General features: G+C 43.4%; 1 long non-coding RNA gene and 1 other non-coding gene across 3 annotated transcripts; one reads left to right on the top strand and one right to left on the bottom strand.

Moving 5' to 3' along the window:
- Window positions 1-3,144: 3,144 nt before the first annotated feature.
- On the top strand, window positions 3,145-26,865 carry LOC140708811 (uncharacterized). Of its 2 annotated transcripts, XR_012089011.1 has the most exons (4): window positions 3,145-3,609; window positions 18,638-18,769; window positions 22,962-23,024; window positions 25,925-26,865. It is a non-coding gene; the product is annotated as an uncharacterized lncRNA (long non-coding RNA). The 2 variants fall into 2 exon arrangements; XR_012089010.1 differs by having other exon boundaries at window positions 22,962-26,865.
- Window positions 16,795-16,897, bottom strand: LOC119626887 (small nucleolar RNA U13). Its single transcript, XR_005243078.2, has one exon. It is a non-coding gene; the product is annotated as a small nucleolar RNA U13 (small nucleolar RNA).
- Window positions 26,866-27,187: the final 322 nt, after the last annotated feature.

Genomic DNA, 27,187 nt, shown 5'->3' with positions numbered 1-27,187 from the left:
TCCTCGAGGACTCTCCTGAGATTCATAACTGAGCCTCCTTCCACAGCTCCAGAGGGGCTTGGGAATAAAGGCCGGAATCCCTAAAGTGGTGCCAGGCCCTCCATGGTCTCGTCTCTGCTTACAGCCAACGATCTCTTCCACTCACACACACTCCTCCAGATCACTGAGCTCTGCCAGGTCTGTGTCAGGCTTTCCACCTTTGCCCTCAGACACACCTCACCAAGTGTTCTAATTTGGGAGATCACTATTGCTGTGCATTGCGCTGTCTGCTTATGCAGATGAAACACATTCAGGGATCGCCTCGATGGAAACGAAGCTTGGCCATGCTTTTCATTGACACCTGAGAGGAGGCAGTGGCTGGGAAATAAGCTCTGCAGATTATGATACGGAGCTGCCCCTGCGGTGTGCAGATGGATCCAATCTCCATGCTTGACTGCACAGGAGTTTCGGCGACCTGCCCCCGGCTGCAACCTGTGCTCGAATCACAGGTACGGAGGTGAGAGCAAGCCCCTGCCTGAAAGCGGGTTGCAGTCCAGCTGCAGGAATCTGACAAAACTCAGACAGAATCTGAGATTGACCGTGGGAAGGTGAGAAGGAGATAGCACAGCTGAGTCCATGGGCCAAGAAGGCCCGAGTTACACGGGACTGTAGGGCAGTGGGTGAAGCTCTGGGAAGACTCAGTGGAGAAAGAGTGCCTGGAAGTGCCTCTGCAGGGCTTCTAGCAGTGGGTCTCTGCTAGCTGAGCCTGAGATCACCAGGGAAAGATTTTATGAATCTCAGTTCTGTCCCCCACCCCTGACCGGATGTATTGCTTCAGCCGGACAGACTTGACGTGGGGCACGCACCTGTTTAAAAAATGCCCTGAGTGCCTTAAGTGCTTATGCAGGGCTGAGGAACCACAGGATCTTAACGAGGGGAGCCAAGGGAAGAGCACTAAATGCAGAGGCACGGAGGGAGCAAAGGTTCAGCATCTAGGTGGGTGGAAGGCTGAGCAGCCCATCTGGCTGGGGGAAACTGGGGCGGAGTAGTGCCGGAAGGCAGCAAGGAGCTGTGTGCTCCATAGGTCTGGGGTGCAGATGAGGAACCTGCACTTCTGTAGTTGGGTAGAGACGGATTGGTGTGAAGGGATCAGAGCTCTACTGGAGGGTCAGCCCCTGGCCTGGTGATTGCCATGGCTGGGGTGAGGAGAGAGAGCGACCACAGCACTGAAGTCCAGGTAAGCAAGGGGAGACAGCCTCACCTGGGAGAATGCCGGCATGGGAAGCTGGGGGAGATACCCTGACATCAGCAGGCTTCAAATCTTAACCCTGGCTGCACATTAAGCCCCCAATTAGGAGACAACACAGAAGATGTGTTGAGAATGAGTAGCTAATCACGCGGGAGATGTGAAGACAGCATAAGATCAAAAGAGCCTCAGAGGAAGGTAAAAGCGTCACTGACCACAGGGCTTCAGGGGCAGGGAATGCAACTGTGACCTTCAGCACGTTGTTATTCAGACTATCATCATTACTAAGAAACGATCACTGCTCCTTAAACGTGTGATTTGAAAAATGTTTTTTTCCTTTTATCCTTAAAAATCGTGTATACAGACAACTCTATTTCGCCAAAGCCCATTGCATCCTGTAGTTGAGATTAGGCCCCCACATTTGAACAGGTGGGAAAGCTCTGCACGCGGTCACTCTTTCATATGGGATTTGCGTTGCAGGTTGGGGCTGGGGGCGGGGGCTCTACCTTCTGATGCATGGGGGCCAGTTCTGCTCGTCACCCGTCTGGGTCTCTGAGGTCAAGATGGGGATTAACTACTCTGGTGACTCAGAGATTTCGAGCATATGTTTTTTCCACTTGAAACATCAAGTTCCACAAAAAGAAAGTCCCACTAATAACAAAAGCCTTCCCGGAGCCTCACCCACTGCCCTCCAGTCCAGTGCGATTTGGGCTTTCTTGGCTCATGGACAATTTCTCCAGAGTATGGAAATTGGTCTGCAAGAGATAAGAAATGCCTGGAAACCCAGGCATCTGGCCGGGGCGTCATGCTGGTCTGGGGTTTGGAGACGCTTCAGAGGCAGAGAGGACATGCAGGCCCTGGCATGGGGGCACAGGCCCTAGCCCTCTGCCTGGTCCACTGCTGTCTCTGCTTTCCCCGCTCCCCTTAGTTACCTGGTAGCACGGGCTTGAGGAGGGGCTGGCTGGAGCGGTGGGGGGTCTGCTCTGCTATGGGTGCTGCTCCTCCCCTCAGTGGCACCATTTTGGCCTCTCATGGTCATTCTGGCCAACACCAGACAGCACAGCACAGCAGTTCTGCACACTGGCACCGACCATATCGGAGCCTGCCCCTCTCCTCTGCCGCCCGCTATCTGGTACGACCCTGAGCAAGATACACAGCTTCCCGAGAGAGCTTCAGCTTCTCTGTCTCCCTTTGTGAAGATTACAAGAGAAATACATATGAGTTGCATGTCACTTTGTAGACCCTTGACGGATTGTGGCTTTTGTTATTAGTGGCATGTTCTTTTTCTGGAACTTGATGTTTCAAGTGGAAAAAACACATGCTCAAAATCTCTGACTCATCGGAGTAGTTAAGTCCCCATCCCTGGGCCCAGCCACTTCCTCTCCTCTCCTCTTTCAAATTCCACAAAGTGGCAGATCAAAGTGAAGTAGCACCCAGGGACATAGGGATTAGGGAGCCCCTTAGGGAAAAAACTGAGGTTGCAGCCATACGGATCCTGATGGCCGTAGAACAGCGAAGGCGAACCCCTTGGGAACAGGCCTTCCGTGTGGTCACTGGCGTGGAGTGTGAGCCGTCATCATTGCGGTATTCTGTGGGCTTCCTTAGCGGTCACCACACCCAGACATTGTGCCGTATGGGGACAGATCAAAGTGACGGGGAAGCTAACACAGTTTACAGAAACACAGAGCTGATGGGATTGTGACTTTCCTGTGGGGCCTGAGGCAAGAGGTATTGATCGTAAAACAACCAAAACCAGTTAAAGAGCTGAAGCTGCTCCAAATTTGTATGTGGGGCAATTCCAAATGTTTGGTGGCGAGCCTCTGAGGATGGGAGTAAGGACTTGGTGAGTTTCAAGGCGAAGAGGGCTCTGGAGAAAACAGCGCCATGACTTGTTCCACGAGGCTGAGCTTGACTTTGCTAACCCTCCAGAGAGAGGAGAGGATGTCCCCATCCAAGAGGGGACAGCTGGGAACTCAGCTCCCCTCCTTTCCTTGGGGCTGGTCATGCCCCTCCATGTCTTCATAACTCCCAACTGCCCCTTGCAGCTCAGCAGCAGGCGTATAAACGGTGAACAGGTCCCACCAACCCTGTAATGGGGACACCACTGCATCACTTACCTCAGGATGAGCAGAGGCCTTCAGAGAGGGTAGACGGGAGAAAAGGGCTGGGCAGGAACCCTCCTTTGATGAAGCATGAAAGAAAAAGGAGATTTAAGACTGTTCATTGTTGAAATAACTGCAGCTCTGCTCACAAGCGGTGTAACTATTAACATATATTTACAGGTCTATGCCTGGGAGGTATATTCATGAAGCAGGGGTGCATTTCACACCATCACAGTCCACAACAAAATTCAGAATGTTTTCCAGAGCAAAATCTACCTGACGGTGAGTCGCATTGAGCCAGGGTGATGAGAAGTTCACTCTGCATCTTTCCCAGTAGGCTCTGCACAGCTGGGCGAGGCCCAGCCTCCGTCTTCAGAAGCTTTGTTGGCATCAGCCATATCTGGGCTCACACTCCTCCCCTGCCGCTTGCTAACTGCTACTGAGAGAGCCCTGGACTTCGGTGCACATTGGGTCACATCCTGTGGTCGGTCATCTGAAGGCCAGAATTCTGACGCTTACTGGCTAAGTTGTGCTCCCTGGCTGGGCTGGGGGCCCTGGACCCGGGACACAGCCTCCTGGGTGGTCCTTGCAGGTTCTTCCCCCTCTGTGGGGCTCTGCAGAGGATACGCTCCAAGTCCTTACTCCGGAGCCATGGAACACAAGTCACTGTCTTCTTCTCCAGTCTTGTCTCTTCTCCCCAGGCACCTGCCCCTCTGCCCTTCCTTTAAGGGAGGGTCCCACTCATCTCCTTTCCCTGGGTCTCTCTCCACTGGGGTTAGGGGGACAAAGACCAGCCGGACATCCATCACTTGTTTTCTTATCCACTCATTTACTTGCCTATCTTTGCGTTCACACCTGGGGAACAGAGCAGAAGACAGGCCCTTTTAGTGGAGAAAAGTATGTCTCTGTCCTCTGGTCTTTCCCTCCTCCCCTCTGCCGTCTCTTCTCATGAGATCTTCTTGCCCTGATGGGACAGCCACCATGACCCTGGCTGTAAGGAGGAAAATAAAAATGAAATAATGAAGCCAATGCTCTCTTACAATGCCACTTTACAATTTGACAAATATCGGAGCATTCTGAGTGCAAGTTCCACCTGCTCCCCACCTTGTACAAAAGGAGCACGGGAACAATGGAGGGAGGGAGGCTGACTGTGGGGGGAGCTCCAGGGACCTGAGTGATGTCTGCGCTCCCTGGAAGAGGCTCCTGGCCCATGCCCCGCATCACCCCAAAGCAGGGACCCAGCCCTAGCCCAACACCAGTGTGGCCTGCTGAGTCTTCTAATATTTGGATTTGATTTTGGCTTTATCATTTAATTCTCTGAGTACTTTAAAAAATTCTTTATGGGTTTATGTTTTAGTTTTTAAAAGCAGCAGGGGTCCTACATTCTGGGAACAAATAAAATAATAAAGCTAGTCCTGGAGGAATTCATAATTTTATCCATTGATGGCTTCATATAGAAGGTGAATTTGGAGAAGGGTAGGTGTTGGTGAACAGGAAGTTAGTCTGAAACCACGAGTGTCTGACATGTTACCCCGTTGCAAGCTAACAAGTCAGCCTATAGCACTTGATTGAGTGTAGGCACATACACACAAGCACATATATGTCAGGCAGGCTATCCGAACCATAGGGATGTGTAGTACATATAGGCAGACATCTCTGCATCAGGGAATAGGCCCTTTATGCACAGAGCAACTTGTGTGACTTCTCCATGCCTCATCACCACAGGGTGATGTGCTGAGAGCCACCCAGAGCACCTGTCCTGCAGGGTTTGAAATGATGAAACTTGGAGCTTTTCTAGGAGTCGCTTGCCCATCCTCCTCTCTTCTCCTCTGGATAGAGACAGGGGGTTGTGAAGGGGATAGGTGTTTGCTTGAGAAGGTGACAGTCCTCTCTGGGAGAGAAGGGTCTCTAGGTTTACAACCCTGGAATGTAATCAAGTGTCTCTGGAGCTGTCTCTAACTCTCTCCAGAAGTCTCTGTCTTTCAGTTCCGAGGCTTGTTTGCTAATCAACCATCCTTTAACCCAGGTTGCCAGTAATTTTTGTTTAAATGGCTCTGACCACACAGAAACAAGAAAACATCCAAGTGGCGTTGCCTGTTAGCGCTGCGTGAAATAGGAGAGTTGTCCCAATAGTTAGACACGGCGTGGGTGAGAGCTTGGAACCCAGGCTAGGAGTCACAGTTAGGAGAAGGTCAACTTGGCTGAAGAGTTTTTAAAAAGTATTTGGGTTGGCTAGGAGATCATCTGCTTTCAACTAATTAGAAGTAAACATGCTGAAATTCCAAACTTTCTAGATCAAATATGTAATCTGTTTGATGAGTTGGGTTTGGAAGAGCCCCCGTCCCCCACCAAGGAAACAACAATAAAAATGGAGAAAAGTACATGTTTTCAGGAACTCCATGGAATGATACCATTTGGTAGTAAGAGGATGGAACCAGTTCCTTGTTGACTATGAAGTTACAAAAGCAGGTACAGTTGCGTATTAACACTGAGTGCTTTGTATGTGGCAAGAGTTGTTCTAAGTGTAAGTTACCTTGGTTAACATAATTTAATTATCTAGCCACCCTTATAAGATAGATTCTATCATTATTCCCATTTTGTAGGTTAGGAAATAAAAGCACAGAAAAGTTAAGTAACTTGACGAAGATCACACACCTAGGTAAGCGGTGGAGCTGTGATCTGGACCCAGGCAATCAGAATCCTTGCTTCTAACCACCAAGCGTTGCTCTCCTGAACAGCTAGGCTTCCTGTTGGACTATTTTCAGACACCAGCAGGACTCTGTAGAGGTGGGATGTGGAAGTGCTGAAGATCATAGATACTGTGTTTTTCTTTTATATGTGTTAAATTCCATATACTTCCCTATAATTCCTTAAGCCCTCTCTGACAACAGCTTGGTTATTATCTGGAATAGGTCAGTCTTAGTGATCTTTCTCTCTAAGTGTAAACATCAAATCTTGTGCTTCATCTGGTGCTCTCAAGGGAAGCAGTGCTTCAGGAGAGAACTTGCTGAGACAGAGCGAGATTCAGGAGCTGTTGTTACCCTAGTGGGAATCCCACTGTAATTGTTAGAGGCCTCGGTATTGCAATTCCTTATTCAGCTCTCCCAGGCATGAAAACAATGCAGCCATTAATAGATGCCTGGCCACTGCCTGGAGGCCCCACGTGAACACCCAGGACCCGTTTCTTGACCCATCTCCTTGCCCCCCACATCCTGAGCTCTATACCCCTCAGAAAGGAGTCTAAGCCCACTAAAGCTCCATCGTCAGCTCTGGTGGCTTCTCCCTAAATCTGTAGGGAGCCTTTGAGGTTGAATGTTTGTTTTGCTCTTTTGAATCCTAAGAATAGTAAGTGGAAGAAGTCAGCAAGATATCTAAAGAATGCTCATTTATTTAAGTTAGCTTAATTACCTCCATTAAACTTAATTGTCATAATTGTTGCTTCGCTGTCATTATTGTTTTTCCTTTATAGGAAAGGCATTGTGAGCTTTGTGCAGCTGTTTACACGGTGTTTGATCCTATTTATTTTCTCATTGCTTACTTCCTGCTCTTTAGGGATTGCATAGTTTACTCAGGACCCTGCCCTGTCTCCAGGCTCTTTGAGGATGGGACAAGTAATTGTGCCCATCCTCAGCCTATGATGGCATGAGGAAATTAACCCTGCAGATACAGTAAATCCTGTAAATACACAAATGTTCCCCGGAAACATTCTCGTTACTACTAGAAGTAGTTAACATTTATTGAGACCGTAAGTCAGATACTTTACCTATCGCCTCTGATTTAATCTTCTCAGTGACTCTTAAGTGGTAGAAATTATTATCATGATTTTGCAGATGAGGAAACGGAGGCACAATAAAACAAAGGGCCAAGGTCACAGAGTTAGGAAGCAAAAAAGACCCTCTATGATCCAGCTTCTGTACCTGGTCTGCATCTTCTCTTATTCTCCCCTTCATGCATCCTGTGCTTTAGCCATGCCCAAGCACTGACAGATTCCCAAGTGGGCCGTTCTTTCTTATCCTTCTTTACCTTTCCTTATGTTGTTTCCTCTAATGAGATTCTTTTCTATTCCCCATGCCACTTACTTGCATATATCTATTTATATTTTAAGGGCAATTAAATATCACTGGAATAAAATCTTTTTGACTACTCATTTCAAACAGCTGAAAAAGGTTACCTCTCCATTTTGTCTTATTTTCTCTTATACATACTCGCTCATCATTATCATCATCATCTCAGCTCTCACCATTGAGCAATTAATCTCCTATAATTGATTTACCAAGTATTTATTGGGTACCTACTATATGATGAAATCTCTCATACATGCTGGGTGTACAGTGCTGAGAAAATCAGATATTGTTCCTGCCCTACTGGACTCATATAAGAGAGACAAATCCTAAATAAACCAACAACTACGAAATGATGAATTAAAATATAACATAAAATGAAAGACTGGGGAAATAGAGGGAGATTAAGAGTAGGAGGAAATCTACTTTAAATGTTAGGGGAAACATTTGCTGAGGAAGAGACACTTTCCTTTTTTCATTGATTTACACACCATGTCCTCTGAGACCTTACTGATGAATGTCTTAAAATACAGGCTTTTATTTCATTGATTTTCCCATTGTTTTCTGTTTTCTATTTTATTGATTCCCTCTTTAATCTTTATTGTTTCATTTCTTATACTTCTTTTGAGTTTCATTTACTCTTTTTTTCTTATGTAGGAAGCAGATCTTTGATTTCAGACCTTTCCTCTTTCTAATATAGATACTTGAGTGCTATAAATGTTCCTTTAAATACTGCTTTAACTGCATCTCACAATTTCTAAAATGTATTTTTATTTTCACTTAGTTCAAAATCCTTTCTTTTTTCTTTTCTTCTTTGATCTATGGGTTATTTAAAAGTATGTTATTTAACTTATAAATATTTAGAGACTTTCCAGATATCTTTCCAATATTCATTTTTAATTTAATTTCACTATGTTCTGAGAATATACTTCGAGACTTATTTTATGGCTCAGCATATAGTTTATCATGGTAAATGTTCTGCGTCCACTTGAAAAAAGTATATTCTGCTGAAATTGGGTTGAGTGTTCTATAACTATTAGGTCAAGTTGATTGAGTTATTCAAGTCTTCTATGCCCTTACTTATTTTTTTGTCTGCCTGTTTTATTAATTATTGAGAGCACTATTGAAATCTCTGAATATAATTGTGAGTTTGTCTGTTTCTTCTTGCAATACCAGCAGTTTTTACTTCATGTATTTTGAAGCTCTGTTACTAGGGGCATTTATGTTTAGGATTATTATGCAGTGCTGGTGATCTTAAGGGGTTGTACTATTTCTTCTACTGCATATACAATCTCCTTCTGATATAATTATATTCAGGCCTTCAGTTATAATCAGTATTTTATATTTCCAATTGCTTTATGAGTAAATTGAGTGGGATATTGTATGGGTGTCTCGAATACAAAATAATACAAACAATACAATATCCCAGTAAATTTACCCACACCTAAACTTTCCCTACTTCCTATGTTCTTCATATGAGTTAATGATGACTAAATTAGCACTTAACAGAACCCAAATAAAGTTGGTTCAATCAGGTAGAGATTTATTTTTAATATGAAAGACATTTGGATAAAGGAAGTCCAGGGCTAGTGCAAAGGCTTAGTGGTCTTTGGGAACCCAGGATACTTCTATTTTTTCTATTTCATCACCCCTAAAATATGGATTCTATCCACAATATTATCTATTGATCAAAGATGGTTTTTTGGAGCTCTGGCCATTGCATCCAGTTTCCAGTTAGGATGTAGAAGAAAGGTGTAGAAGGGCAGCAAATATGCACACCACTTTCTTTTTAAGGAACTCTCCTGGAAATCCCATCTAGCAACCTCTATTCGTATCTATTGACACCGCTGAGTTGCAGGAAAGGCTGGGAAATGTGTTGCTGCCCTGAAAGAAACTGGGGTCCTGTAACTAAAAAAGATAGGTAAACATGGTGAGTATAACTAACTGACAATGCCATGGTTAATAACAATGTATTGTATTCTTAAAAATTGCTGAGTTAATTTTAAGTGTTCTCACCACAAAAATAAGTATGTGAGATAATGTATATGTTAATTAGCTTGATTTAGTCATTTTACAATCTATACATATATCAAAACATAATCTTTTACATGACAGGTATGTACAATTTTTATTTGTCAATTAAAAATAAAGTGAAGAAGTAAGTAAATTAAAAAAGAAAGAAGATAGGTGAGTGGATACTGGGTTGGCAGTGCTTGAATCCCAATAATGCCCTTAGCAAAAAATCCAAGACTCGTCACTAGTTCCTCTCTCTCTCCTTTCACATTTGAGCACATACTCACATTCATGCGCTCATGCATGAAACCAGTATCTCCATTTCGGTCATGGCGTCTTGGATCCATTTGTCATCCTCTTTGCTGGACTTTTCAGTAGTTATCAGTGTCCTCTCATTTGTCTTTCTTTAATACTGCTAGAGATACTTTGCTAAGCGACACTTTGCTAAGGTCATATTGCTCTTCTGATTTAAAAGTTTCCTTTTCTTCCCACTAGTGAAAGAAGAAAATCCAAATACCTTAGATCATCTACATCACAAGCCCTTTTCTTGCATGTAAACTCTCAGAGTTCTTCTCAAGCCCATGCTTCATTTACAGCACTGAGCCCAAGGTCAAGGAAGACACAGAGCTGGGGGTTCTAGCTCAGGATTGTGAGCCTCCAAATCCCAAACTCTATGCATGGGCATCTACTCCCTGAAAAGGAGGGGAAGGAGAAAAAGTGGAGGAGGTAGTCAGCATGATCGTGTGGGTTAAACAACAGCTTACACCAGAGAGACTCTCTGGAGAGGCACTTGCGCCTTAGGTCTGGTGCATATAAGACCCTCAACTGGGTGATTTGCTGGCCTTCTTGATTTCCAACTTGAGATGAAAGTAACAGCTTGGAAAGTAATATGAGATAAGGAGAAAAGTGACATCAGGGGCTATTAAAACAGCATTTGTTGTATTTTTTTCTAATTAAAAGTGATACACATAAATAGTAAGAATGTAAGAAAATAAAGAGAAGCACAAAGAAAATATTAAATCACTAGCATTTCTACCACCTGGATATAAAAGTGTATTTATTTGTTTCATATACATACATACATGAGTACATATGTATGTACATATATTTATTTATATAGATCCTTTTCTGTATTGCAAAATTCATTTTTAAAGTAAAACTGAGATAAAATATAGAAGAGATATTTAGCTTACTTTTTTCATTGAACAAATATGGTAAACATGTTCCCATGCTTCTAAATACTTTTCGCAACTTGATTTTCAATGGCTAGATAAAATCCCATTGCATAGATGGAATAAACATTCGTTTGTTGAGCCTTGCTTCTGGTATTTGCTATTATAATGAATAATCTTGATAGACCTTTTTATTTGGTGTATATCTGATTGCTTCCTTACGTAAAGAAGTAGAATCATTAGGTCAAATGATATAAACATTGTTTTATACCAGCTGCCCTCCAGGAAGATTATACTGAAGTGTACTTATACCAATAAGGTGTGAGAATTTTCCCTATACTCCATTATCACTTAAAAATATTATAGTTTTAAAAATCCACCTGTTTTGATAGGTGATGAGCAGATCCCATTTCATTTGTTTGCCGTTTGTGTTCTTCTGGTTTGAATTGTCTCTCCAAGTTTTTGTTCCTCATTCCCTTGTGGTTTTTAATAATAATAATTTATTTATTATATATAAATATAAATATCATCATGCATTATTTTATTATACTAATGAATAATGATATAATAATACTTTTGATAATAATGGCAGCCAACATTTAGTAAGCTTTTACTGTGCTAGTTTTCATGTATTTTTTTTATAATCCTCGCAACCCTCTGAAATATATTTGATTATTATCCCCATTAAAATAATAGAAGTTTGTGAAATTAAATGACCCTCCCAAAGTCACATTGCTAGTGAGGGGCAGGCCGACTTGTGAGGAACCCCTTATGTAGAATTTTAATCACTTGCCTGTCAAATTGTTTTAACTTCTTTCCTCCTGGTTTATTGTTCATCTTTTAATTTAGTTAGTGCTCCTTTTTATAGAGAGAATTTCTAATTTTCTTACAGTTCTACTTAGTGTCCTTTCCTTTATTATATCTTCTTTTGTGCATATGCTTAGAGACACTCTCCCTTGACAGGGATTGGGTGAGTATTTAGTTATACTGCTTTCAAATTCTTTTATTGGTAATTTTCAGTATGCCACTCTGTGATCTATTTGAAATTTATTTTGGTATATGATGTGAGTTAGGAATAGAACCCTATACTAAAGAATCTATTTTCCTTTCTAATGTTCAAATCAAACTTTTATTATATGTGTAGCTATCATTTGTATAGAAATACATTTGTTTAGAAATGTATACATTTGTATAGAAATATGTATAGAAATATGTATAGAAATGCATATTTCTATGTATTTGGATCTGATCTTCTACTTTATTCTGTTCAATTGATTTCTTATTTATTCTTACTCCAGGATCACACCATCCTGACCTCTGCACCTTTCTAACATGTGCTGGTGTCTGAGGGGTATGCCTTCTCTTTCTTCTTTCATCAGAGGGCTCTTAGCTGCTCTTCCAGATGGTCTAAAATCCAGGCTCACTTCAGAGTGGATTTCTCCCAAGGCCTTGCCTCATCCACTTATACTCTCCTGCCCCATAAAGAAACCTGGTGGTTGGTTAGCCGACCAGAATCCTTCGAGGTGTCTTTGGAGAATCTTCTGACTTCTCATTCCTTGCAGATGCACCGTCCTGTGGAGGCTCCTCCCCGGCCCTAGATGGCAGCCTGGCACCCAGGCCCTCTCAATGTCTCTGGACACTGGCAGGCATGGCCGGGCTCAGCATCCTCAACAGTGTTGCGGACAGGTTGTGTCGCACTTTCTTGGCATCTGCCGTCAGCACTCAGCCTCAGCTTCTTCCCCAGTTGTGGTTTTGGTTAATCCACCTGAGAGTCATCTCAGCCAGCATTTGGAAGACGAAGTAATGACCTCTACACCAGCACAGCTGGTATTCAGGCTGTCTCAGAAATCCTCAGAGACGCCTGGAGCAACATTGAATTAGAGCTGAGAGGACTTTGGAGATGATCAATTCCAACCCCATCATTTTCCACAGGAGGAAAATAAAACTTCCCTCAGAATCCCCTCACCTGCCTCCTGCCCAAAGCTTTGATCCGTCTAACAGGCCCAGGTGTTTATCGTGGAAGTCAGCAACGGCACCCCGGTGTTCTGGTTTCCAGCCCACAGCTGTGTCCTCAAACCTTGCTTCCATCCTGACCTAGAGCTGTCACTGTCAATGGCAAGGGTTAAATGCATCCCATCCGCACATGGAAGAGCTCGCTCCTGTGACTCCTGAAGCATTTCCCCAGTTCAAGCACGCAGCTTCGGTCTTATCCTGATTGAATCTTGGCCAGCTCACTTTCAACTAAGCCCCTGGTTCAGCCAGGCACGAAACGACCTCATCAGGAGTGGAAGAAAGGGAGCTCGGCTGCTGAGCAGAGGAGGTTGCTACGTGGCTGACGAAGCAAGGCAGAGGCTTCCCAACAGGACAACAAGTTATTGGCTCTTGGAAACCATGTCAAATTCCTAATGACTCAAAGAGGGACAGGATGTCTATCTATCCATCCACAAACACTGAAAACCTTGGTTACTTTTTTCCTTCAGATTAGATACTCACACTCCCCATTCCTTATAGCATACTTTTCATTCCTTCTGAATGTAGAATGGTACAAGAGAGAACTGATTTTCATCTAACTAGCCACTCGGGAAGATAATTAGAAAATGATGTTTGGGGAAGTAGCATATAGAATTAATTTTCAACATATGTTTACAGAGCACGTACTATGAGCCTGACTGTTCTACGTGCTTGGTGGATAAGTTCATGAACAAAATAAAGACCTCTGCCCTCATGGATATGTATTTTTTAAGAGACGGAGTCTCCCTCTATCACCCAGGTTGGAGTGCAGTGGTGTGGTCATAGCTCACTGCAGCCTCAAATCCTAGGGATCAAGTGCTTCCCCTGCCTCAGCCTCCTGAGTAGCTGGGATTGTAGGTGGGAGTCACTGTGCCTGGCTCCTCATGGAGTCATGATTTTTCTGATTGGATCTTGAGAAATCTCCATACCATTTCTGTGAGACCTGGTGGTATGAAATCGATAAGATTGTGCAGTTGGGCACTTCTCATCCATAACTGATCATTGTATTCATATGTTCCCATGTTGCTCTGAAGAAATACCCAAGTCTGGTAATTTAAAAAGGAAAGAGGTTAATTGACTCACAGTTCTGCCTGGGTGGGGAAGCCTCAGGAAACTTACAATCATGATAGCCGGCACCTCTTCCTAGGGCAGCAGGAGAGAGAAAGAGTGCCAGCAGGGGAAATGCCAGACACTTATAAAACCATCAGATCTCGTGAGAACTCTCAGTCACTACCACGAGAACAGCATAGGGGAACCACCTGCCCCCCATGATTCAATTACCTCCCACCAGGTCTCTCCTACGACTTGTGGGGATCATAGGGATTACAATTCAAGATGAGATTTGGGTGTGGACACAACCAAACCATATCAGTCATTGTTGGTGATGCTTGGTTCTCTCCGGTGTCTCTGAGAATTATGACAAACAATGGACAAGTGAACCAGGAGCAAGCACAAGGCGCATGTTCTTCAGAGCTTCACTGTCTACCTAGGACGTCATGGACTGGACTTCTGGACTGAAATGGAAAGGCTGTGCTGGTATTGCAGAAGGATTACAGATGAGGACCCCAAAAGCTCATCATAAAGTAAAATACCAAGAAGTCTTGTGTTTCATATTCAAATTTCCTGCAAATTAGGCATAGTCCTATAAGTCATCCATACTTTAATATTAAAAACATTGGACTTGCTCTTAAAGTGAAAGAACATTTCTTAACACCCCTTCCCCTAAATCTTCAAGTGAAACTTGCTCTAAAAAGATGTTCTAGGTATATTGTATAGATTCGAATCTCCTGGTTTACCTGTGCGTATCTATAGAAGTAAAGCCTGTTCTAACTGGAGAAGCATGGATGTCTGAATCTTTTACAAGACCAAATTCTGGGCACCAAAGTGAAGGGAGGTTTGGGTGAGAGTCATTATTCAACTTCGTCTGCCAGTTGTGTTGCCCCTGGTTCTGCTTGGGTTAGCCTAAGTTCCCAGGATGTGTTCATCCTATAGGCAAAGGTGGAAGAAGCCAAAATTTAGAGCATTGAAGATAAATGAAATCCAATTATTTGTCTTCTCAATATTCCAGCCTTCACTTACAACCTTTAGCTGTTAATTAGATATTTTACAAAGTCTGTTTATTTTAAAGGCCCAAATGTTTGAAGACTATAAAGTCACTGTCAGTATATTTCTGGAGAAGAAATGTTTGTCTCTTGTCTTCAAGGCTGATGTTTATTAGTTTTCCCATCCAAAGACTAGGTCTGATGCCAACAAATCAGACTTTTCTTCCTGCATCTGTGATCAAGCACTTGAACATTTCCCCACGAATGTGGATGCGCCCTGGGTTAGAATTGTTTTCTGCTGTGAGCCAAGGCTGAGTTCCAGCTCTCATTTACCCGCAAGGAGGAGAGCGATGCAAAGGATTGTCAGTGGTGGAGAAGATGCCACTTTTTTGGCTGTTTTCCACAGCATTGAGATTCATATCTGAGCTCAACATGCTTTGTATGTTTTCCCCACATGCTGGGACAGGCCTGTTTTTAAAGACAAGGTTGAGGAGTGGAGAGAAGAGGCTTGTTTATGCACGTGGTCATCAGTACAGCACAATCTCTCTCCAAAATGGGAAAGGTCCCCTCACTGGGGATGAGCTTCAGCTTTGGTCTGTCTCTGGATTCTCCTCTACCTGATTTTCCACTCTTATCCCCCAATCTTGGCCCTGCCCTTTAACTGAAAGAAAGACACCCTTTTCCCCGCTTTTGATGTTTTATCTGAATCCTTGGCTTATAATTTTTTAATTAAGATGCCTGTGTTTGAGAAGGTGGTGACAACTGAGCTCCAGGCATCTGGTTTATCACATGCTCCAGGACAGGTTTGGGTCTGGGTTTCAATCAGGTCATAACATGAAGTCAGGATCTGTGATCATTGCATTATTCACAGGAGCAGAGGCTTGTGGAAATAAAAGGAGGCACTCCAGTCCCCAACACACCCACTGTCTTTTCACTCTCATTGGACGGAAATTTCTTCCCACTGGATCGGGACTTGAAGATTTCGTGAGACTTGTTGCTTACTTGCAAGAGATTGTCTTTCTCTTTGGCACCCTGAATATTTTTACTCACTTGGACAAATAATTCACGGTATATACAGATTCCACTTGAAAGGCCATTTGCCAATACTTAGGCAAACTCTGGTTTGGTATGACTGGTGGGCTGTTGTGCAAAGCCAGGAGGTAGCAGTAGCTTTACTATAAGTTTCTTACCAAGGAGCAGTAGCTCATTAACTCACAACTCTTTCATTTTAGCCACTGTTGAGTGGTAGGCAGCATGGTCCTGTGGGGTCGAGACTAGAGTCAGCTAAGTTTGATTTGGACGAGGATTGTGAAGTCTGAGCCTGAGACTCCCAGTGGAAGTGTCAGAGTCAGCCATGGAACAAGTGAAGAGGACTGCAAAGGACAAAGTTATTTTGGAGAGACGCGTGGTGTGCATTAGTAGGCATGGCTGAGAGTTCTCAGAGGCTGAGGCCATCCCTTTAAGGACTGAAACTTCATAATGTCAGCTGTTGTTGATGGTCATGTCCTACACACTGTTAAATATTGCTAAGCTTTGGGAGGAAATGCTGGTCCCATCATATGTCACGGTCAACGCGGGGCAGTCTCTGTTTATGCTGATGGTCCCAAGTTCACTATTAACAGCACCCCTTTCATTCTCAAAAGTCTTCTTGTTTGGAAAGTGCCTGGTATGACCACACTAGCTAAGGAAAGTGGATGTTGCTACTTTCTTTTAACATGTCAGAGATACCTCAAGCTTTGAGGTGCTCCTCTCCCAACTTTTGTGCTCTTTTAAAATATCTTTTTATATCCTTAATATGCTCACATTTTTCTCCACCTTCTTGAACATATGGAATGTAGTTATAACTGTTTTTGATGTCCTTGTCTACTAACTCCTGCATCTATGTTATTTCTGGGTCTATTTATGTTGATCAGGTTCCCTCCCGCTCATTATCCATTATGCTTCCCTGCTACTCTGCATGTCTGGTAATTTTTGAGTGGATGGCCAGACGTAATTTTTATCTTGTTGGATGTCAGATATTTTGGTATTCTTTTAAATATTCTTGGTCTTTGTTCTGGGGCACAGTTAAGTTGCTTGGAAACAGTTAATCTGTTTGAAGTTTGCTTTCAAGCTTTGGTCAAATGGAACCAGAGCAGCCTTTGGTGCAGGGAAGTTTTTCTTTTTTTTCCACGTCATAAGGGTGATGTGCCAATGTCATAACAAGGTTTGAGGGAGGTACATCTCACACATGAGCAAAAGACCCGATCATCACACTTATGAAGCACAAAAGAACCTGGCCTAGGGCATTATTTTTCCTTTTGAGGGCACATAGTGCCTCATGTATTACAAGATTTCTCCACTCTGGCTATGGGGACATCAAAGTCCCTTGCCCGCTAGCTCAGAGATGATTCCACCCACTCACTCCTGGTACAGCTTCTTCACATCCACGCCCTGACCCGTACTCAGGTGAAGAGTAGGGGAACCCCCTTTCCAGCTCCAGACTCTCCTTCTGTGCAGGTCTTTCTGTGCAGCCCTCTTCCCTGTGAAGCTCTCTTTTCTGCATTACTCTCCTCTGCAGGGTTAGCTAGAGTGACATCCCTGAATTCTCACCTGTGTCCACAAACCAGTAGGCTTTGTTTAGGTTCCATCATTTTTGCACCATCACTTAACTGAAAACGCTGTCCACCTGGTAAGCCAGAGCATCTCAGGGCTCACCTTGCTTGTTCCCCCTTTTCTCGGGAGTCACTGTCCTCTGCTGCCTCTTGTCCAGTGTCTGAAATTATTTAAAATTATTTCCATTTGTTGCTGTTGTTTAAGGTAAGAGGGTGAATCTGATCCATGTTACTCCATCATGGCCAGAAGTGCAAATCCTGAATATTGGGCTGTTTCAGCTTCTGTATCTTTGGGACTAATGAGTTCTCTTCTCTAATTGCAGTGTGAATGTATCTTTTCTCTCTGCTCTGGTTTTGCTAATAGTCAATACCTTAGCTATTACTGCCTTAGATCCTCTTCTTTACCATCTTCTGTTGTTCTCTTCACTTGTTTAGTTCTTGTCTAGTTTTTCCCCTCATTCTTCCCAGTTTTTGCACAAAGTGGCTGGTTCTCCACATATATCACCATCTGTGGGATAAATTTCTTTTTAGCAGATCCCACTGACAGTCCATTGGCTTCCACCTTCCAAATGTCCATATTTTCTGCCTGCATTTGTTCTTGCAATAGTGTTCTGCTACTGCAGCTTCACCAGCAAAAGAGCTATGGCCAGCCTGTCTGTCTGTCTGTCTGTCTATCTATCTTTCTATCATCTATGTATTACCTGTCTGTCTATTTAATCTATCTATTATCTATCTATCACCCATCTATCATTTATCTATCCATCATCTATCAATCATCTATTTATTCTATTTTATCTACCTACCTACCTACCTATCATCTATTATCTATCATTTATCCATCATTTATCTATCCATCTATTTATCAATCATGTATCTATTCAATTTCATCTATCATCTCTCCATCATCTAATTATCAATCATCTATTTATTCTATCAATCAATCTACGTATCTATCCATCGCATATCTTTTCATCCACCCATTTATCCATTATGTATTTATCTTTCATGATTATTATTTCTGCCACTACTTCTTCCCTGGCTGAAATTGTTGTGCATGGAGGAAAGCTCCAGCTGGTGTCACTTTTTGCCGAGGGTTATCGCTAGAGTGCAGTGCAGGGTGTGCGCATTTTCCCCAAGGCTTTATGCCAGATGCTGTTAGACCGGGGATATTTATGGATTAGTTCACCCTTCAGTTGATGAATCCATTTGTCCCTTTAGGCAATTACATATTTCAGTTATGGTCTTTATGTTATTTAAATCTTTGAGATCAGGCTTCCCTTTATTCCTCTTAGTTCCCCGTTGAAGTCCCCAACTCTGAAAACATGATAGATCATCTGTGTCTCACAATTGTTAAATGTGCCTATAAATAAACTCTCCCCAACATATGGTGTTCCTTTTTGCTTTCCTTTCTTCTTTTCTAGATTACTTCATTCCACAAACTTTTACTGACCACCTATTATTGCATGGACTCTACTAGGTGATAGATACAAAGATGAGGAATCCATGTCTGTCTTTTGGGTTGCTAGCTTTGAAGATGATCACAACACAATATGGTAAGTACCACGACGGAGGGGCAGAGGTGAGCACAGGGTGCCACGAGAGGAAGGAGATGGGGGCTGAGTCCACATTTCCTAGAAGCGACCTTACCTTGTATAGGAGTGTGGAGGGGATGGCAGGAAAGGAGTGTGACAGGCGTGGGAGGATAAGCACAGAGATGAGAGTGAAGGCCATTTGAGATGAAGTATGGAGTTTGCTTTGACTAGATTGTGGAGGCACAGGGTAGGAAGGACAAGGGTCAAAAATGGAGAGGTGGGCAGGTAACAGATCATGAAGGATCTTATATGGCATGTGAAGACTTTTGGATTTTATACAGAAGTGTCTAGAATCAATGAGGTGAAAGGACCAGATTAGAGTGGAAAATGGATTATGTTGGAACAAGACTAGAGAAAGAATAACTGGGGACTTGGTTTACTTGGTTTAATTCAGATGAGAAACAATGATGAACTAAAGGCACCACTGCTGGATGGAGGGAGGGAGAGAGAGAGAGAAAGGGAGAAGGGGAGAAAGATAAAATCAGGAAATATGCAAAGGCAAACCTGAGAGAACTCAGTTGTAGAGGGAAGAATATAGAGAGGAGTCCAAGTGCGAGGTGACCCTTGGGTCTCCAGCATGAATGACTGTAAGGATACCTGGGCTAATCACTGGAATAGTGGATATTAAAGAAAGAATGCATTTGGACTACACGATTATGAGCTAAATTTTGGATATTTTTGATATGTTGAATTTGAACTCTTTGTGACATGTAACTGGAGCCATCTGAAAGCTAATTGAGTATATGGTTTTGCAGTTCAGTAGAGATGTTGGGAGTGATATAACAGTCTTCAGCTTATAAAGGATAAGTCTAAAGGATGGTGGAGACTCGGGATGGAGGCAGGTCACTCTCATGCACTTGCAGCCTATAATTACGTGCTTTCCAGATCTTTACTGTATTATTTTCTTTTTCTAAAGAGTTATGAAAACATGACTTCTGGCATTGTCTGTCTTTGTCATTACATCTGATAGCTATAAGAATATTTAATAATTAACTAAACCATTTTTACATTTATATTTTCAACCTGCATATCTGCATTTTTTTCTACTAGCTAAGGAGAAAGAAGGGTGTGCAAACTGCCTCCCTGCGTAAGGCTGCATGAGGCACTGCACCGCATCCCTGCACACTCAGCTCCTCTAGTGGAAATACGGAGGCTCAGTTATACAAGTGGCCCTCACTGGTTTGTTGGGTGTTTTATTTTTTACCCCATAACATTGAACTTTGTTACACAGAATGTCCTGTGATCTCCCGACACGGTAGGTATCTTCCTGAGTTTCTCGACCAGTAGTTTCATATTGGTCAGAATTCCTCTGTTGGCCAAGCTGAATCTTACACCTTGATTGTTTTAGGAAGCTGCTGATGTGAAGGTGGAATTTTTAGGACCTTACTCGGGTTTCTCAGTGCAGTGGTAGAATATGACCTTGGAAGTCAGACAGATCTGCGGTTGATCCCAGCTCTGTGACTGACTAGCTCTGTGATAAGTCTTTAACCTCTCTGAGACTGAATGTCTACAGCTAAAAATCAAGGATGAAATAAGGTTGTCTTGGGTTGTTGCAGGATCTGATGACACACGTGAAGTGCTCAGCACAGAGACTGAAACCTGCAGACGTGCTTCATGAGCTGGTCATTTCGGTGTCATTTCTGTGCACTTACTGTGTGCTCTGGGGGTCAGTTTGCTCAGTTCAACCAGCACTTAGTGAGAACCTTGTGCTTGGCACAGGCCTTGCATTGGTGTTCCTCCTTGAGGGTCAGGGGAAGCACAGTCTAAGTTTAAGAAATGAATTAATATCCTCAAAGAATTTACCCTAAAGTTAAACCGCCATTATTTCCTACTTTACATTTCCTGTGGTACCCACCCCCTTCCTCCATCCAAAGGAAATATTTTTAAAGGATTTCCCAATCTTCTTTGGACTTTGGGAGACTTTTGGTCTATGGCGATGAGGCTTTCTCACTCCATGGTGCCATCTGGAATTCTTTGTTCAGGCTTTGGCCAGAAAAAACACCGCCAACACCAACACACTAACGTAAGAAAATACCATTTGGCAGGAACTTGGCAACAATAACCCTTTATTGCCAGATTCCTTGTTCACAGTGTGGGTGGCTCAGATGGCACTTAATTAAATGTATTTCCCTATAAATTCTCACAGTGTGCTTATTTTCACTGATGTCTAATAACCACCCTATCTCTACAGCAACCAAATTTCACAGCCTGCAAAATAGGGAAATCGGCGTGTATAAATAACATAGTGCTTTTGTTAGTCCTCAGTCATATTCCTCATCATTCTGAGTGACAATGGACGTATCTGTTATTATTTCCCACTGAATTGCTTTGTCATTCAGTATTTTCCTACTACCTGGAGCGACTATATAATAAAAATAATACCTACTATTTTCAATGTCAACTATGAGTCATGCACTGTACTGGGCATGTATTCATTATCTCAGTTAATCTTCACCAGTCTTTGAGATAGGTACCAGTATTCTCATCTAAAAGATGGGAAAAAATACGGTGACTCTATCTCCACATAAAAAATTTTTAAAACAATTTAACCACATGTGTGGCACACACTTATAGTTCCTGCTACTTTGGAGGCTGAAGCTGGAGGATCACTTAATCCCAGGAGGTTGAGGCTGCAATGAGCTGTGATCGCACCACTGCACTCCCGTGTGGGAAGCAGAGCAGCACCCTGTCTCACACACAATAAAAGGAAAAAATGAAGAAAAGAAGCCTGAAAAAGGTTAAATATTTTGCCCAAGAACATACCACTGGGCTGGGTGTGATGGGCCTGCCTAACATGGCAAAAACACCTCTTTACTAAAAAATACAAAAATTAGCCGGGTGTAGTGGCAAGCACCTGTAACCCCAGCGACTCGGGAGACGAAGGCAGGGAGAATTGCTTGAACCTGCGAGCTGGAGGGTGCAATGAGCCGAGATCGCGCCACTGCACTCCAGCCTGGGTGACAGAATGAGACTCCATCTCAAAACAAAACAAAACAAAACAAAAAAACAGACAACTGGAAACTGATGGATTCGAAGAGTGATCTGAAAAATCTATTTGATGCCCACACCCACGATGGTTTTTTACACTCTACAAACTTTATTAAGAAAGGTGCTGATTACGTTTTTAGATACAGTCTCAACATACTCCCTGCACTCTTTTTTCCGCACAGGATTCGGGAGTGTAACCAGGAACGTAATTAGGAACCCAATGCGGAGGAAGGGCAAGGCCTGTCCCTTTCTTCTTCAGCTGCTGTGTGGTGCCACGTAAAATATTTAAATTAGTTTTTCTCGTGTTTCTGAATTAGCCAAGACGTTTACTTATGTAGAGGCATTTCTTAGGCACAGCATTTTATATTTTGACGACAAAGGTAAAGTTGCTGAAAGCTGTGAATTGGAACAAGGAAAAACCTGATAGGCATTGGTTGATTGTTCTTAAAAATAATTTATTGTTTTTTATCTTGTCTATTTCCTTGCAGGTCTGTAACCTAGCGGGAAAGGGCATATACATTAGCAGAAAAACGTATGACACAAAGAATGTTTTTAATGTACATTTACAATTTTGCCTGCTATACTCTATGTCAATAAATTTAACTAAAATGCGTTATTTGGCCTTCGCTTTATAAGATATTTTTCCAGATCTAGAATTTGGCACCAGCCTGGCCAACCTGGCGAAACCCTGTCTCTACTAAAAGTACAAAAATTAACCGGGCGTGGTGGTGGATGCCTGTAGTCCCAGCTACTCGGGAGGCTGAGGCAGGAGAATCACTTGCACCCAGGAGGCCGAGGTTGCAGTGAGCCAAGATTGTGCCACTGCACTCCAGCCTGGGTGGCAGAGCGAGACTCTGTCTCGTTAGAATAAAAATAAAAAAAGATTTTGGAAATCCCTTTCAGCATTTTAAAGACGCCATCCCATTGTCTTCTGGACTCCACCATTTCTTCTGGAAGATCGGTTATCAGCATAGTTGTTGCTCCTTGAGTGTGGTGTGTCCCTCTCCCTGGCTGCCTCCGGCCCTCACCCTCGGCTGTTCGGAAGATTCTCCTGGGTTTTTTATTTTCAGCATGTGTGCCCATGAGGTTTTCAGCAAGACGTCACTGTGATGTATCTCAATGCATATATTTTGCCTTCTGAATTTATTCTGCTTTAATCCTGTAGAGCTTCTTGAATCTGCGGATTAATGTTTTTAGCATTTTGGGAACATTTCTGGCCAGTGCCTCTGTAAGTATTGTTTGTGTCCCTTTATTCCCAGCCCCTTTTCCTAGAATTCTAATGACATGTACATTAGACTTTATCATTGTGGCTTATGTTTTTCAATCTGTGTATTCACTTATTTGTGGTTTCTTTTTTTCCAAATTCTTTGCTTCTCCAGTTCTGAAGCCTCAGTAGTCCCAGACGCCAGGGTTTGGAGTGGCGTCTCCTGAACACTGAGTCTCTGCCTTTGTGTTAGAGTGTTGTTCGGGAAATAGTAGATGCTTGAAGGAGACAAGCAAGGAATGACGTTGGACTCGCCTGTGGGGGCTTTTCCTCTGGGATCATTGCCCCTCCAGTACTGGCTGACTTGGTTATTCTCTGTTGTCTTTCAACAACGTGTTTTTTATTTTGTGCTGCTTTTGTAGTTAGGATGTATTGCAGGTTGGTGGGATTGATGCACGTTACTCCATCAGAGCCAGAAATGGAAGTTCTGTGCTAATAAGTTTGAGTTAGAAGTTCTGTTTCTTTTCTTTGGTCTCATTTTTCCTACTCAGGTAATGAAATACATATTACCGAGGCCATAGTACTGAAATCAAAATTTTAAAAATTAGATTTTCATTCCAGAATCAATAGCAAATTGCTTTGTGATGATGAGCCTTCTGGTTTCAATTTCTCTGTCTGTAAAACGGGCACGATCTCATCTACATCATTATCAGGGCTATGGATTTTTTTTTAAAAAAGTAGAGGAGTTTTTTTTTTTCCTGATAAAATGCTCTCATTATTCTTCCTCTGTTTGTAAGTTAGCTCCACAGGGAATTGAGAAATGAATTGTTAATTAAAAACCTTACAATAAGAGCCGGTAGCAGTAATCATCCTTACAGTGTCATGCCCGTGTTTACCACCTCCCCACCTTCAAAGAACATGGGGAGGAAGGGCGAGCAGATGCTAACTCAGGGTGCAGCCAGAGTCAGAGTGCAGCGGGCGTTCAATTTGTTATCCCCATACAGGCCTGGGTCTGCACAGCATGCAGAAGAGATTTCAGGTATTTTCTAAGAGGAAAGAGAAATGTGTGTGTTCACAGAGGTGACTCTTACCTGTGTGGAGCATCTGCGCCCGTTTCAGAAAACCACAGCGTTTTGAGAGTGGATACGTGCCTGTTAATTTGAGCACTGCTAAGTACATAAATAGATGAGCCGTTAATGTACACAGCTTGGTTGTCTCAGTTAAGCCAAAATTGAGTCAACCTTTTCCCAGGTTAACCTAATCTAAAAATAACACTTTCATCTCTTATTAATAGGCTGGTTGTTATCTAATGTTTTGCTGTGGGTTCAGGGTTCCAGAATAAATCATGCTTTGATTATAGGGTGGATCAAGTTAATGTTGACTCATTCAGGTCGGGGCTGGGCAGAGCTGTGGCCTGTCCCAAGTCTCATCTGAGCCAGAACTCATCAAATCCTAGGTCTTGTTGATGTCATGCAGGAGAAGGTACAGAAACGCTTGTATTTTATCTGGCAAGCGACACAGTGTGGCTAGAGCAGGGGAGGGAAAAATGCATCTAAAAATATTCTTTCTTGCTTTTAGTCCTAGTAAGAGTTTTTGTCCCATTATTAATCCAAGTTATGAGCTAGAAGGATTAACCCCAGGGGCAGGTACACATCTTAGGTTCACTGGTCCTCCATTCACTTAAAAACCTCTCCAGGTTCAAGGTCTCTACTTAGTTTCCACCTTGACAAGGTCTTGTGGACTTTTTTTTTTTGAGATGGAGCCTCACTCTATTGCCCAGGCTGGAGTGCAGTGGCGTGATCTCAGCTCACTGCAACCTCTGCTGCCCAGGTTTGAGCAATTCTCCTGCCTCAACCTCCCGAGTAGCTGAGATTACAGGTGACTGCCACCGTGCCCAGCTAATTTTTATATTTTCACTAGAGACAGGGTTTCACTGTCTTGGCCAGGCTGGTCTTGAACGTCTGACCTTGTGATCCACCCACCTTGGCCTCCCAAAGTGCTGGGATTACAGGCATGAGCCACTGCTCCTGGCCCCTTTTTGGGGTTTTAAGAGACCTTTCAGAGTATCTAAGTTACTGTCATTTTATTTTGAAATTACACAGGTAAGAAAGACAGAGCAGGAAGCAGCCCCAACAGTGGCCCAGCTTGGCCTCAGGCAGGCAGGCATGCTGTATAGGACAGGAGACACTTAGGGATCAGATGATCTTGTCGTCCACTCAGCAGTGGGTGACACTTTCTACACTGAGCTCCAACATCACGGTCAAGAGCTCCCCGATGTCTCTGCTTCTTAGTGTCCTTCTGCTGCTGCCAGGTATCTCCCTATTCTTGAATCATTCTCTAAACACATATTAACTGAACACCTACCCATGAGCCCATGAGGCTCTGGGTACCTGGGATTCACAGGCACACATCCAAGTTGGTGTTCCTTCTGCAGTGTGCTTCTGCTGGCTGATATCCTCTGAGGTTCATGGGTTCTGTCCACTGCCTTCGTTGTGTTTCTCAACCGTCTGCCTCCACACGTAGCACAAACACCCCAGCCCAGAGCACGTGGTGGTTCCTGCCAGTCTGTCATCTGTATTAAGCACTGATGTTGAGTGGAGCTCTTATTCCAGGCTCCATTCTGGATCATACTTGGGCCAGACACCAATCTTTGGTCTAGTTCACTGTGGCCAGGATAGTAGGATCTCCAAAGTAATCATGGTGACTTATGCCTAAGGAGATCGTCACCAGGAGGCTCCGAGGGTGAGAGGTGACAGGTGCTCTCCAGAATGTGTCCATGTACACCATACATAGCTTGTCCAGCGTGGTAGTGACTGTTATCCAGATAGTATGGAGCCACGTGTGTTCATAATAGGAACCGTTCCACCTACGTATCTGAACTGAGCAAACACATTTAAAAAGTTAAATATCCAACTCTCTTTTAGGTTTCCCTCTGACAACAGCAAGGGCTTCTCATGTGAATGAGGCTCAGGGGAATCTGCCAGCCATCTTGGCTTCCCTGGCACCACGCAGAGACATGCTCCTGTAGAAGAGAACAGTGAAAGCCATCCAGACCCCAGCTGTAGCAGCACTGAATGCCAGATGGTTTGCTCATGGAGAATTCCTGAAGGACCTTCTATGGAGCTCACCTGAGCGACATGGAAGGATGACATGTGGGACAATCAGAGTGAAGCCTGGGCTGGTGAGAACATTGCAGGCATCCAGTGGATTCCTTTAAAGCAGGTTGCTCAATTGTGGTCCTGTGGATAGTTTGGGCTGGGTGGTTCTCCACTGTGGGGCCTAACATGGATGTTGTAGGATGGTTGGTGGCATCTCTGGCCCCCACCAACTAGGTGCCAGGAACAGCCAGTGCTCATCCCCAATGTCTCCAGACATTGCCCAGGGTCCGAGTGCCATCACTTTCAACTGAAAATCACTGCTTAGAGGAAAGCAGTTGTGAATGAGAAGCATGCATGCGACTCACAATTTCAAATCAATGAAGTTCAACCTCAGACTGTTGCACATTTACTCCCCACTCACCAACAGTCAACAAACAACAAGAAAGATGACCAAAAAGCATGATCGAAAAGCCTCCACCAGGTGCAAAGAGTTTATTACCCACCTGTGTTAGTTTACTATGATTGTTAAAGTCAGGAAAATTATGGGGGTCTTGAATAAGGATTGTCAGTTGAGGTGAATTTATTTTAACGTAACTACCGAGTCACTCTTTGAGGGGAGAGTCTCCTACCTTTTGTTTTCTCATTCACTGTTTTAATTTACTTAATCTCATTCAGCCAAATCTTGTGTATTTGCCAGTAAACTGTGTACCGAGTGAATTATTTGTAGCATTATTTAAGACCCTGAATCAACACTATCTAACATGTTTGGAAGCAGGGCAGCCCTCAGATCTCTGGTTAATGTGATTTCCGGAAAACATAAATAGATTCATACTGTTTTACAGACCAGAGTGGGTCAAAATTGAGGAAGAAAATCTGCTACCAGAAATCTATGCAATTAAGGAAGCTGCCTGTGACTGACTGCAGAAATGCTCTCCCCATGTGGGACAGGGAACATAAGAGCTGGAAGCAAACCCAGGGAAAATAGATTCTGGATTTCTCATGTGGGTGGGGCTGAGCAGGAGGGAGACTTGGGCTTATGGGAGCCAGGAGCTCTGGAGAGGGGATGGAGGCAGAAAGAGCAACCCTTGG

The sequence above is a fragment of the Chlorocebus sabaeus genome, chromosome 17, assembly GCF_047675955.1.
Source record: "Chlorocebus sabaeus isolate Y175 chromosome 17, mChlSab1.0.hap1, whole genome shotgun sequence".
Taxonomy (NCBI): Eukaryota; Metazoa; Chordata; class Mammalia; order Primates; family Cercopithecidae; genus Chlorocebus; species Chlorocebus sabaeus.
The sequence above is the reverse complement of the archived record's forward strand: the minus strand, read 5'-3'. Positions and strand labels throughout refer to the sequence as shown.